The sequence below is a fragment of the Oryctolagus cuniculus genome, chromosome 18 (genome assembly GCF_964237555.1).
Source record: "Oryctolagus cuniculus chromosome 18, mOryCun1.1, whole genome shotgun sequence".
In the NCBI taxonomy this organism is placed as follows: domain Eukaryota; kingdom Metazoa; phylum Chordata; class Mammalia; order Lagomorpha; family Leporidae; genus Oryctolagus; species Oryctolagus cuniculus.
Genome location: NC_091449.1, coordinates 28,325,566 through 28,339,189, shown reverse-complemented (window position 1 = coordinate 28,339,189; position 13,624 = coordinate 28,325,566). Strand labels below are relative to the sequence as shown.

Below are 13,624 nucleotides of genomic sequence, written 5' to 3'. Positions count from 1 at the left end.
AAATTCACATAGAAACATGAGAGATGCTTAACATCTAAAGCAATATTATAAAGCAAAAAAAAGCTGGAGACATCACACCATATTTTAAGACATATTACAGGGGTCAGCACTATGACAAAGCAGGTAAAGTCACCGTCTGCAGTGCTGGCATCTCATATGGGTGCCAGTATGTTTCCCAGCTGCTCCACTTCTTATACCCCTCTCTGGTATAGCCTGAGAAAAAAGTAGAAAATGGCCAAAGTCTTTGGGCCCCTGCACCTGCATAGAGACCTGGAAGAAGCTCCTGACACTTGGATTCAGATCAACAGAGCTCCAGCCATTGTGGCCATTTGGGGAGTAAACCAGTGGATGGAAGACCTCTCTCTCTCTCTGCCTCTACCTCTCTGTAACTCTGCCTTTCAAATAAATATACTGCAAAAAAAAAAAAAAAAAAAAAAAAAAAAAAAGAAGTGTTAGCACTGATATAATAACAGACACATAGTTCAATGGAAAAGACTTGGTAGCATAGAAATAAACCCAAATTTCTACCAGCAACTCATATTTAACAAAGGAACTAAAATGAACTGGAGAAAGAAGAATCTCTTTCACAAGTGGTGCAGAGGAACTTGATTATCCATATGTAGAAGCCTGAAAAGAGACTCCAACATCTCTTACACTATGTGAAAGTGAACTCACAGTGAATTAAAATGTAATCATAAGACCCAAACCCAAGTAAACATAGGGAAACTCTAAATATTGTCAACACACAATAGCTTTTGGGTAAGATTCCAATAGCAATAGTCACAAAAATAAAAACAGAGACATTTGAGTATATCCAACTAAGATACTTCTTCACAACAAAGTAAACATCAGAGTGTAGATACAATGAACAGATGGCAGGAAAAATTAAAACTCTGAATGTTTACAGATTTCCAGAACATTTACATGAATTGGAAAAACTCCAAAAAATACAGTGAAGAAACAGGCAAGGATCTGAATAGACATTTCTCAGAAGAAATGTACATGGTCAAAACATGTGAATATGCCCGATGTCACTAGCCATTATGTAAATATAAATCAGAACACCATATCAGTCTCCAACACCTGTGGGAGAATACAACACTCAGGTGTTTGTGTGTGCAGCAAGTGGGTTTAGAGGACCCTGTTCACCTCTGGAGAGCAGAGTCTACAGGGAGGTAAAGAAACCTTACTGCGCAGGGGCATGCTAATCTTCTCTGTATCGTTCCAATTTTAGTATATGTGCTGCCGAAGCGAGCACATGTGCTGCCGAAGCGAGAAAGAGATGAAAAGAATTTATCTCAACTAGCCACTAATATTCAAGAAACAAGGTCTTCAGGAAAGCCAACTCAACTGACATTTTCATGTCATTGTTAAATAAAGGAAAAATTATCTAGGTTCAGCAATACGTAGTTTATAAGAGAAAGACTACAGAGTAATTTCCTTGGCATAGAAATAACTTTGTCTTTTTTTTTTTTTATCTATGAGGGCTTGCTATCACCACCACACACCCACATCCCATATACAAACGTCTGGCTTGAGTGGTAGCTTCTCTGCTTTGAGGCAAGTTTCTGCTAGTGTGCACCCTGGGAGGAGACGGAGGATGGCAGAAGTGCTTGGGTCCCTGCACCCAAATGGGACATCCAGAATGAATTCCCAGTTCCTGGTTTTGGCTTGGTCAAGCTTTGGCTATTGCAAGTGTCTGGGGAGTGAAGCAGTGGTTCCCTCTTCCTGTCACTCTGCCTTTCAAATCAATAACTGTTGTTGGTAATGACTAATAATGATATTCACTGATTGTCAAATTTTGAATCTATTAATTATAGACAATTTCTCTTTGTATTTTTAAACTTTCATAATGTTCTGTAGCCAATTTCATCACTAGAAATAAAAACTTTTCCTCAAAAAAAAAAAAAAAGAAACCTTACTGCTTTCCTAATGTGCTTATTAAGTTCTTGACCAGCGCCTGTTAGTCTTGCCACAAACTTTCTAGTCTTACTACTTTCCTTCTTCTTCTTCTTCTCTGTGACTTGTAAAATAGTATACATTCTATATACTGTGGATACTTTTGATTTATTTTATTCCTTCGGTCTCCTATGAAGTTCCTCCACAAAAGCACAGCCCTCAAAATATTCATTCATTTATGCAGTCTGCAGATTTCATGAGCTACTAAATTCCAAGTAGTATGTTAAAGGCAAGATCTGGGCCTAAGAGAAAAGTGGTCTAAATTCTGTGCCTAGAAGAGGATTTGGGACATAGTAGAACTTCAGTGAAGTGCTATGTGAATGACATGCACTCATTAAATGAGTAATCTAAAGCATACACTTCATTTAAGCAACACAGCAGCCCTACTCACCTCAGGTAGAGCAATTGAGAGGAATAATGTGAACAAAAATAAGACATCAATAAGTTGAATAATAACAGAGAAAAAACAAAATGAGATAGATGCCAACATTACTGAGCTATTTTTGAGGAATTAAATTGATAGAGGGGCTGGCATTGTGGCCAAGTGGGGAAAGCTGCAATCTGTGAGGCCAGCATAACATCTGAGTTCCACTTTGAGTTTAGGAATCTCCACTTCCAATTTAGCTCACTGCTAAACACCTGGGAAACCAGCAGAAGATGGACGAAGGACTCAGGTCCTTGCCACTCATGTGGGAGACTTGGATGAAGCTCCTGACTCCAGCATGCCCCAGGCTCAACTGTTGAAACTCTCTGGGGTGTGAGCCAGCAGATGAAAGCTATCTATGTCTTTCCCTCTCTCTCTAAATCCACCTTTCAAATAATAAAGATTTAATAAACAAATTAACTGATTTCAAAATACACAAAAACATGAACAATACTATATCATTTTTATGCCAAACTGATAAAAAATAACGAATGCTAGAGAGCACATGGGAAAAGAAAACCATCATATATGGTGGGTGAAAACACAAGTTAGTACAGATGTTATGCAGAACAGTATGGTCATTCCTTAAAATGGATAAAAATTGGGGCTGGCGCTGTTGTGCAGTGAGTTAAAGCCCTGGCCTGAAGGGCCAGCATCCCATTTGGGTGCCAGTTCTAGTTCCAGCTGCTCTTCTTCCAATACTGCTCTCTGCTATCTCCTGGGATAGCAGTAGAAGATGGCCCAAGTCCTTGGGCCCATTCACCCATGTGGGAGACCCAGAGGAAGCTCCTGTCTCCAGGTTTCAGAATGGCATAACTCTGGCCTTTGTAGTCATCTGTAGAGCGAACCAGCTAATGGAGGACCTCTCTGTGTCTCTACCTCTATTGTAACTCTTTCAAATAAATAACAAAAATTAAACTAAGATAAAAATTGACCTACCATGTGAGAGTTATCTTGCTCTTGGCTATATAGAATAAGGAAATTTTATTAGAAGGAAAGGAGGAGAGCATATCAAAGATACAGCAATTTTCCCATAACACAGCCACTATAACACAGTTCACTGCAGCCAGGATTTGAAACCAATCTAGCTGTCCATCAGTGAAAAACAATGGACAGGGCAACCTCTTTTAGATACAAAAAAAGAACAAAATATTATTAAATTAATTGAAATAAGCCAGAAGCAGGAACACAAATGTCACCTGGTCCTTGTCGCATGTGGAAGTGAAAGAAAATAATGGATCTGAACACAGAACTGTGATTACTAGAGGCTGAGAAGGGAAGCAGCTAGGGATAGAGGGGGATTGGATAATAGGTATCAAAAATCAAAGAGGCAGAAAGAACTTCTGGTGTTCCATAATATAATGAGATGACTACATTCAACCATATTAGGTTCTGTGTAAAGAACTGAAGGAGAGGAGCTGGTAGTCTCAAATCATGGAGAAGAATTAGAAACTGTAGTTGCTTGGGGGCCAGCATTGTGGCACAGTGGGCTAACACCCTGGCCTGAAGCACCAGCATCCCATGTGGGTACCAGTTCTAGTCCTGGCTGCTCCTCTTCTGATTCAACTCTCTGCTATGGCCTGGGAAAGCAGTAGAAGATGGCCCAAGTCCTTGGGTCCCTGCACCCAAGTGGGAGATCTGGAAGAAGCTCCTGGTTCCTGGAATCAGATTGGCAGAGCTCCGGCCATTGTGGCCATCTGGGGAGTGAACCGGCAGAGGAAGACCTCTCTCTCTCTCTGCTGCTACTTCTCTCTGTAACTCTGTCTTTCAAATAAATAACTCTTTAAAAACTTAATAAAACTGTAGTTGCTTAGCTTGATCACTTTTTACTGCATAAATGTGTGCAAATATTGCACTACACCCTGTAATAATGCATGACTAGGACACATTAATCACAAATTATTTCAATGAAATTTTAAAAATTAGAAGCATTTCTTTATATTAACAATGAACTATTTGAAAATGAAATTAGAGAAACATTTCCATGCATAGCAGCATAAGAACCAGGAACCAATGTCTTCAATGTTATCAGTGATGAATCAGATTCACAGCCCCCAGCACTCAGTTTTTGCCATATACTTTACCATGGCAATTGTGGGCATATAGTAGTAAATCAATGGACAGGAATCCTTTGTCTCTAAATCTGCTAAATAAATAAACAAGGAATTCATCAAAGAAAAAGAGATATCAATTTGGATGCCAGGCACAAAAACACATGCACTTGAGCTATCCTCCAGTTTGTGATGCCAACAAATCTTTCAGACATGTTACATTTTCAGAGACTTTTCTGTAATCTTGCTAAGCTTTCTGGAAATCTGCCTTATAGCAAAGGGTTTCCCAATTCCATTACACTCATGATATTTCTTTTGTGTGATATATTAGTTTACCATCTAGAGATAATTTATGGTACAAAACTTTTCTATGCATGCATGTTTTCTCATTTGTGAGTCTATTCATGGGAATTGAAGACTGATTTATAACAGAAATACATTTTCCAAATTCATTGCATAGACTTTTGTTCCTTATGAATTCTCTGAAGTCTGTTGATGTCTAATTTCTGGCTAAAGGTTTTATTGTATTTACAGCATGCAAAGACTATCACCTTTTGTGAATTCTGTGTCTATACAAGCCTGAAATAAAGAAAATGTTTTTGCACAATCAGTATACGCCTAAGAAACCACCTGTGTCAATTCTCTGATGTACCATTGACTTCTGACTCTAATAATATTTATAAGCTTTCTCCTTTACATGAGTCTCTGTTGGATAGGATGTGATTTCCAGCAAAAGGTTTTGTCACAATACTTACATGAATTTTGGAGAAAAGCTCTTCCACATTCATTATATTGTTAAGGTCTCTCCCTTGTTCAAATTCCATGATGGATTATGAGGCATTACCTATGTGAAATGACTTTCTCACATTTATTTCATTCATTAGATATATATGTTGTGCATTCTGATATAAGGAGAGATTTGGGCAGAGCTTTCCAACACTCATTACACCCATAAGGTTTCTCTCCCACGTGAATTCCCTGTTGTCTTATGAGGTATGGCTTCTAATTAAAGGGATTTTACTTTCAAAGGAGTTTTTCCCTATATGAATTTGATGATGTACAATGAGGGCTGAATTATGGTAAAAGGCTCTGAGTCATTACATTCATAAAATTGCTCCCCATGAGAATTCTTTTATGTTTGATGAGGTCTGATTTGCACCACAAAGGCTATTCACATGTATTATATTCATGCATTTCTCCCCTTGGTGAATTCTCTAATATTTCATGAGATATAACTTGCACAAAAAGGTCAAGTAGAAAATTCCCTGTGTGGATACTCTGATATCTTATGAGTTATGAGGTACAGCAAAGAGGCTTTCCACCATCCTTCCATCCATAAAACCTACCTAAATTGAGCAACAAAGATATAGAAAACCTAAACACACACATAACCAGATGGAAATGATACCAGTAATAAAGACCATCACTACCAAGAAAACCCCAAAACTGGAAGGCTTCACTGCTGAATTCTAACAGACATTTAAAGCACTAACTGCAATTCTTCTCAAGTTATTCAAAACAATTGAGAGAGAGGCGATTCTCCCAAATTCTTTCTATGAAGCCAACATCACCTTCATTCCTAAACTTGAAAAAAGTGCAACAAAGAAAGTAATTATAGACCAATTTCCCTGATGAACATACATGCAAAGATCTGCAACAGAATTCTGGCCAATTGAATCCAACAATGCATCAGAAAGATCATCCACCCAGACCAAGTGGGATTTATCCTTGGTATGCAAGGATGGGACCAAAGGCTTTTCCACAGTCATTTCATTTATAAGCTTTCTCCATGGTGTGAAGGCTCTGATACTTTCTGAGGTTTGACTTCTCAGCAAAGGTTTTTCCACAGTCATTGCAATCATAAGGTTTCCCCCAGTACAAATTGTCTGATGCTTTGTGAGCTTTGATTTCTCAGCAAAGGCTTTTCCACAATGATTGCATTCATAAGGTTTCTCCCCTCTGTGAATTCTCTGATGATTTATGAGGTTTGCCTTCTGGCCAAAGGATTTTCCATAGTAATTGCATTCATAAGGTTTCTCACCTGTGTGAATTCTCTGATGATTTATGAGGTTTGCCTTCTGGCCAAAGGATTTTCCACAGTCATTACATTCAAAAGGTTTCTCACCTGTGTGAATTCTCTGATGATTTATGAGGTGTTTCTTCTGGCCAAAGAACTTCCCACAGTCATTAGATTTGTAAGATTTCAACCCTGTGTGAATTCTCTGATGTCTAATGAGATCTGACTTCTGGTGAGTGGTTTCCACACAATCATTACACACATGAGGGTTTTCCACAATATGAGTGCTGTGATGGAGGGTATTTAATACTGAATGAATTCCTACAAGGTTTACATGCATAGGATTTCTTCCCTATATTTGGTCTATGATTCAGTCTAACATGTGATTGGTAAATGACAGGTTCCACAGTCCCAATATACTTATAAATGTTCTCTCTTTTCAGGTGAATACAATCAGAATTCCACAGTCAGTCAGCTGGGAGGGGTGGATGAATCCGGAAACAGCTGGTTTCCTTGTACTAAAACAAGCGCCATATCACGAAGGACTCTTGCATTTCTTTTTCTTTTTTGCATTTTTCACATTTTCTTATTTATCATGGTTTGTAATAAATTTTCTGATGTGGGTTGTGGTTTTGAGGCTGGCTTAAGGAGTTCAGGGAACCAGAGGAATGGTCTTTTTCAATTAGGGCACAGCTGTTGTTTCTCTCCAATTCTGGCTTTCTGTAATTGCTTTGGGTGCCTCAGGCAATTTTTCATTTTGAGCGACTTTTTCCTAAATGCTTTGTTGGTCTGAGTTGGTTTTGCCTTTTTCCTTTTCAAATTGTGTATTCTGATGCAATACAAACAAGGGTTTAGAACGAGGATCCATCAGGAAATTGAAAAACAGAACATATTGGGTTTTCATGATTAGAAATCATAGGCAACATGACCAAGATGAGTTTTTGGGTTTTGGAAAATGACATAGAACCCTTCCACTGAGGGGCAGATATTAATTTCCTCCAAATCGAGAGTGAGTGCGATTTTCAGGTGAATTCAATCAGAATTCCACAGCCAGTCAGCTAGGAGGGGTGGATGAATCCGGGAACAGCTGGTTTCCTTGCAACTAAATCAAGCCCAATATCACAAAGGACTCTTGCATTTCTTTGGCTTCTTTCTCTTTTTTCTTTTTATCATGGTTTGTAATGAATTTTCTGATGTGAGCTTTGGTTTTGAGGCTGCAATATAGAGTTCAGTGCACAGGAGGAATGGTCTTTTTCAAACAGGCCATAGCTGTTGGCCTGCTTCAATTCTGGCTTGCTGTCATTGTTTTGGGTGCCTCAGCCGATTTGTGGTTTCTTGTGTGGCAATTTCCTAAATGTTTTCTGGGTCTGAGTTGGCTTTGCCTTCTTCATTCCCAAATTCTGTATTCTGACGCAACACAAACAAGAGTTTGGACAGAGTAGCCATTATGAAATAAAAAACATTACAAATGGGCATTTGAAGAATATAAATCTACAGGTAACACGACCAAGGTGAGTTTTTGTGTTTTGGAAAATCAAATGGAACACTTTGGCTGAGGTGACAGATATTAATTGCCTCCAAAATGAGTTTCACTGTGATTTTCAGGTTAATTCAGACAGAATTCCACAGGCATCAGCTGGAGGTGTGGATGAATCCGGGAACATTCGGTTTTCTTGAGACTAAATCAAGTCCAATATCATCATGGATTCTTGCATTTTTTTGGATTTTTTCTCTTTTTTCTTATTTATCATGGTTTGTAATGAATTTTCTGATGTGAGCTTTGGTTTTGAGGCTGGCATATTGAGTTCAGGGCACAAGAGGAAGGTTCTTTTTCAACCAGGGCACAGCTGTTGTCTTGCTCCAATTCTGGCTTGCTGTCATTGTTTTGGGTGCCTCAGCCGATTTTTGGTTTCTTGAGTGCCAATTTCCTAAATGTTTTCTGGGTCTGAGTCGGTTTTGCCTTCCTATTCCCAAATTTTGTATTCTGATGCAATACAAGCAAGATTTTGGAGAGTAGCCATTATGAAAGAAAAAAAAAAACACAGCGCATTGCCATTTCAGGATTAGAAATCTACAGGCAACACAACCAAGATGAGTTTCTGTGTTTTGGAAAATGACATAGAACGCTTCTGCTGAGGGGACAGATTCTAATTCCCTCCAAAATGAGTGTGAGTGCGATATTGAGGTGAATTCAATCAGAATTCCAGAGTCAGTCTGTGGAAGGGGGGGATGAATCTGGAAACAGCCAGTTTCTTTGTGTCTAAATCCAGCCAAATATCACAAAGGACTCTTGCATTTCTTTGGCTTTTTCACATTTCCCTTATTTATCATGGTTTGTAATGAATTTTCTGATGTGAGCTTTGGTTTTGAGGCTGCAATATAGAGTTCAGGGCACCGGAGGAATGGTCTTTTTCAAACAGGGCACAGCTGTTGGTGTGCTCCAATTCTGGCTATTGTCTTTGTTTTGGGTGCCTCAGCTGAAATTTGGTTTCTTGAGTTTCACTGCGATTGTCAGGTTAATTCAGTCAGAATTCCACAGGCAGTCAGCTTTAGTGGTGGATGAATCTGGGAACAGCCAGTTTCCTTGCAACTAAATCAAACCCAATATCATTATGGATTCTTGCATTTCTTTGGCTTTTTCACTTTTTTCTTATTTATCATGGTTTGTAATGAATTTTCTGATGTGAGCTTTGGTTTTGAGGCTGGCATATTGAGTTCAGGGCACAAGAGGATGGTTCTTTTTCAATCAGGGCACAGCTGTTGGCTTGCTCCACTTCTGGCTTGCTGTCATTGTTTTGAGTGCCTCAGCCGATTTGTGGTTTCTTGTGTGGCAATTTCCCAAATGTTTTCAGGGTCTGAGTTGGCTTTGCCTTCTTCCTTCCCAAATTTTGTATTCTGATGCAATGCAAAGAAGAGTTTGTATAGAGTAGCCATTATGAAATAAAAAACACAACAAATAGGCATTTGAAGCTTAGAAATCTACAGGTAACATGACCAAGGTGAGTTTTTGTGTTTTGGAAAAAAAAATGTAACACTTTGGCTGAGGTGACAGATATTAACTGCCTCCAAACTGAGTTTCACAGTGATTTTCAGGTTAATTCAGTCAGAATTCCACAGGCAGTCAGCTGGAGGGGTGGATGAATCCGGGAACAGCCGGTTGCCAAGCGACTAAATCAAGCCCTATATCATTATGGATTCTTGCATTTCTTTGGCTTTTTTCTCTTTTTTCTTATTTATCATGGTTTGTAATGAATTTTCTGATGTGAGCTTTGGTTTTGAGGCTGGCGTATTGAGTTCAGGGCACAAGAGGTAGGTTCTTTTTCAATCAGGGCACAGCTGTTGGCTTGCTCCACTTCTGGCTTGCTGTCATTGTTTTGGGTGCCTCAGCTGATTTGTGGTTTCTTGTGTGGCAATTTCCTAAATGTTTTCGGGGTCTCAGTTGGTTTTGCCTTCTTCCTTCCCAAATTTTGTATTCTGATGCAATACAAGCAAGATTTTGGACAGAGTAGCCATTATGAAAGAAAAAAAAAAAAAACACAGCAAATTGACCTTTCAGGATTAGAAATCCATAGGCAACACAACCAAGATGAGATTCTGTGTTTTGGAAAATGACATGGAACGCTTCTGCTGAGGTGACAGATTCTAATTCCCTCCAAATGGAGTGTGAGAGCGATTTTGAGGTGAATTCAATCAGAATTCCAAAGTCAGTCTGTGGAAGGGGGGGATGAATCTGGAAACAGCCAGTTTCTTTGTGTCTAAATCCTGCCAAATATCACAAAGGACTCTTGCATTTCTTTGGCTTTTTTCTTTTTTTCTTATTTATCATGGTTTGTAATGAATTTTCTGATGTGAGCTTTGGTTTTGAGGCTGGCATATTGAGTTCAGGGCACAAGAGGAAGGTTCTTTTTCAATCAGGGCACAGCTGTTGGCTTGCTCCAATTCTGGCTTGCTGTCATTGTTTTGGGTGCCTCAGCCGATTTGTGGTTTCTTGAGTGCCAATTTCCTAAATGTTTTCTGGGTCTGAGTCGGTTTTGCCTTCTTATTCCCAAATTTTGTATTCTGATGCAATACAAGCAAGATTTTGGAGAGCAGCCATTATGAAAGAAAGAAAAAAAAAAACACAGCGCATTGCCCTTTCAGGATTAGAAATCTACAGGCAACACAACCAAGATGAGTTTCTGTGTTTTGGAAAATGACATAGAACGCTTCTGCTGAGGGGACAGATTCTAATTCCCTCACAAATGAGTGTGAGTGTGATTTTGAGGTGAATTCAATCAGAATTCCAGAGTCAGTCTGTGGAAGGGGGGGATGAATCTGGAAACAGCCAGTTTCTTTGTGTCTAAATCCAGCCAAATATCAAAAAGGACTCTTGCATTTCTTTGTCTTTTTCACATTTCCCTTATTTATCATGGTTTGTAATGAATTTTCTGATGTGACCTTTGGTTTTGAGGCTGCAATATAGAGTTCAGGGCACCGGAGGAATGGTCTTTTTCAAACAGGGCACAGCTGTTGGTGTGCTCCAATTCTGGCTATTGTCTTTGTTTTGGGTGCCTCAGCTGAAATTTGGTTTCTTGAGTTTCACTGGGATTGTCAGGTTAATTCAGTCAGAATTCCACAGGCAGTCAGCTTTAGTGGTGGATGAATCTGGGAACAGCCGGTTTCCTTGCAACTAAATCAAACCCAATATCATTATGAATTCTTGCATTTTTTTGGCTTTTTTCTCTTTTTTCTTATTTATCATGGTTTGTAATGAATTTTCTGATGTGAGCTTTGGTTTTGAGACTGCAATATAGAGTTCAGGGCACCGGAGGAATGGTCTTTTTCAAACAGGGCACAGCTGTTGGTGTGCTCCAATTCTGGCTATTGTCTTTGTTTTGGGTGCCTCAGCTGAAATTTGGTTTCTTGAGTTTCACTGGGATTGTCAGGTTAATTCAGTCAGAATTCCACAGGCAGTCAGCTTTAGTGGTGGATGAATCTGGGAACAGCCGGTTTCCTTGCAACTAAATCAAACCCAATATCATTATGGATTCTTGCATTTCTTTGGCTTTTTTCTCTTTTTTCTTATTTATCATGGTTTGTAATGAATTTTCTGATGTGAGCTTTGGTTTTGAGGCTGGCATATTGAGTTCAGGGCACAAGAGGATGGTTCTTTTTCAATCAGGGCACAGCTGTTGGCTTGCTCCAATTCTGGCTTGCTGTCATTGTTTTGAGTGCCTCAGCCGATTTCTGGTTTCTTGTGTGGCAATTTCCCAAATGTTTTCAGGGTCTGTGTTGGCTTTGCCTTCTTCCTTCCCAAATTTTGTATTCTGATGCAATGCAAAGAAGAGTTTGTACAGAATAGCCATTATGAAATAAAAAAAACACAACAAATAGGCGTTTGAAACTTAGAAATCTACAGGTAACATGACCAAGGTGAGTTTTTGTGTTTATGAAAATAAAATGGAACACTTTGGCTGAGGTGACAGATAGTAATTGCCTCCAAACTTAGTTTCACTGCGATTTTCAGGTTAATTCAGTCAGAATTCCACAGGCAGTCAGCTGGAGCAGAGGATGAATCCGGGAACACCCGGTTTCCTAGCGACTAAATCAAGCCCTATATCATTATGGATTCTTGCATTTTTTGGCTTTTTTCCATTTTTCTTATTTATCATGGTTTGTAATGAATTTTCTGACGTGAGCTTTGGTTTTGAGGCTGGCATATTGAGTTCAGGGCACAAGAGGAAGGTTCTTTTTCAATCAGGGCACAGCTGTTGGCTTGCTCCACTTCTGGCTTGCTGTCATTGTTTTGGGTGCCTCAGCTGATTTGTGGATTCTTGTGTGGCAATTTCCTAAATGTTTTCGGGGTCTGAGTTGGCTTTGCCTTCTTCCTTCCCAAATTTTGTATTCTGATGCAATACAAGCAAGATTTTGGACAAAGTAGCCATTATGAAAGAAAAAAAAAAACACAGCAAATTGACCTTTCAGGATTAGAAATCCATAGGCAACACAACCAAGGTGAGATTCTGTGTTTTGGAAAATGCCATGGAACGCTTCTGCTGAGCGGACAGATTCTAATTCCCTCCAAATGGAGTGTGAGAGCGATTTTGAGGTGAATTCAATCAGAATTCCAGAGTCAGTCTGTGGAAGGGGGGGATGAATCTGGAAACAGCCAGTTTCTTTGTGTCTAAATCCTGCCAAATATCACAAAGGACTCTTGCATTTCTTTGGCTTTTTCACATTTCCCTTATTTATCATGGTTTGTAATGAATTTTCTGATGTGAGCTTTGGTTTTGAGGCTGGCATACTGAGTTCAGGGCACAAGAGGAAGGTTCTTTTTCAATCAGGGCACAGCTGTTGGCTTGCTCCAATTCTGGCTTGCTGTCATTGTTTTGGATGCCTCAGCCGATTTCTGGTTTCTTGAGTGGAAATTTCCTAAATGTTTTCTGGGTCTGAGTTGGCTTTGCCTTCTTATTCCCAAATTTTGTATTCTGATGCAATGCAAAGAAGAGTTTGTAAAGAATAGCCATTATGAAATAAAAAACACAAAAAACAGGTGTTTGAAGCTTAGAAATCTACAGGTAACATGACCAAGGTGAGTTTTTGTGTTTATGAAAATAAAATGGAATACTTTGGCTGAGGTGACAGATATTAATTGCCTCCAAACTGAGTTTCACTGTGATTTTCAGGTTAATTCAGTCAGAATTCCACAGGCAGTCAGCTGGAGGGGTGGATGAATCCGGGAAAGCCGGTTTCCTAGCGACTAAATCAAGCCCTATATCATTATGGATTCTTGCATTTTTTTGGCTTTTTTCTCTTTTTTCTTATTTATCATGGTTTGTAATGAATTTTCTGATGTGAGCTTTGGTTTTGAGGCTGGCATATTGAGTTCAGGGCACAAGAGGAAGGTTCTTTTTCAATCAGGGCACAGCTGTTGGCTTGCTCCAATTCTGGCTTGCTGTCATTGTTTTGGGTGCCTCAGCTGATTTGTGGTTTCTTGTGTGGCAATTTCCTAAAAGTTTTCTGGGTCTGAGTTGGTTTTGCCTTCTTCCTTCCCAATTTTTGTATTCTGATGCAATACAAGCAAGATTTTGGACAGAGTAGCCATTATGAAAGAAAAAAAAAAAACACAGCAAATTGACCTTTCAGGATTAGAAATCCATAGGCAACACAACCAAGGTGAGATTCTGTGTTTTG

General features: G+C 39.2%; 1 pseudogene; it reads right to left on the bottom strand.

Annotated features, from left to right (window-relative positions):
* Window positions 1–1,190: 1,190 nt before the first annotated feature.
* On the bottom strand, window positions 1,191–1,258 carry LOC138846832 (U6 spliceosomal RNA; annotated as a pseudogene).
* Between the last annotated feature and the right edge of the window lie 12,366 nt (window positions 1,259–13,624).